At 34.6% G+C, this 734-nt stretch overlaps 1 non-coding gene across 1 annotated transcript; it reads left to right on the top strand.

The window, feature by feature from the left end:
- The first annotated feature begins 252 nt into the window (after positions 1–252).
- Trnal-aag (transfer RNA leucine (anticodon AAG)) lies at positions 253–334 on the top strand. The gene has a single exon. It is a non-coding gene; the product is annotated as a tRNA-Leu (tRNA).
- The last annotated feature ends 400 nt before the right edge of the window (positions 335–734 follow it).

The following is a 734-nucleotide window of genomic DNA, read 5'->3' as shown; positions in this document are numbered from 1 at the left end:
CCTTAACGACTGTAATCCTTTCTTAATATACTTAATTATTTTCTTTCGTGTGTACGCTAACATATTTTTGAAATATTTTTATTTTTTTGAATTTTTTTTTAATCAAAACAACTAATTGGTAAAACGCCGGCTACACTTCTTAAAAATGATAATTTCGATTATGTTTAAAAATAGTCACAATGTAGGTAAGTAATTTCTAAAAATAAATCTATTCTACTAAAGAGGTGGAAAAAATATCGCCAGTGTACTATCGGTAGCGTGGCCGAGCGGTCTAAGGCGCTGGTTTAAGGCACCAGTCTCTTCGGAGGCGTGGGTTCGAATCCCACCGCTGCCATATTTTTTTTTATTGATAAGTTTATATTTATGAATGTTATTTAAACGGGTACATACCACGATAAAAAGATGAGATTTTTAATGTCGATATTTCGACCCAGTTGCAAGGATCGTGGTCACGACGGATAATTTATGGACTTTAGAGTAGTGGAAGTAGCTCAATAATCTCCTCAATCTTCTAGCAAAAGTCCCATTAAAATCGGTTCAGCTATACAAATATTAGCCCGGACAAAAAGATAGACAGAAAAAAATCCAAAATACTTGTGGTTTAGTATCAAGTAAATAACTGGATGTTTGGAAGTCCCTACAAAAGGCCTATGTCATGCAGTGGACGTCCATCGGCTGATATGATAATATAATGGTGAATTGAGAAAACACAATTAAGGTGTTGGTCGAAGCTT

This window comes from Bicyclus anynana, chromosome 8 (genome assembly GCF_947172395.1).
Source record: "Bicyclus anynana chromosome 8, ilBicAnyn1.1, whole genome shotgun sequence".
Classification (NCBI taxonomy): domain Eukaryota; kingdom Metazoa; phylum Arthropoda; class Insecta; order Lepidoptera; family Nymphalidae; genus Bicyclus; species Bicyclus anynana.
This window is presented reverse-complemented; position numbering and strand designations above follow the sequence as displayed.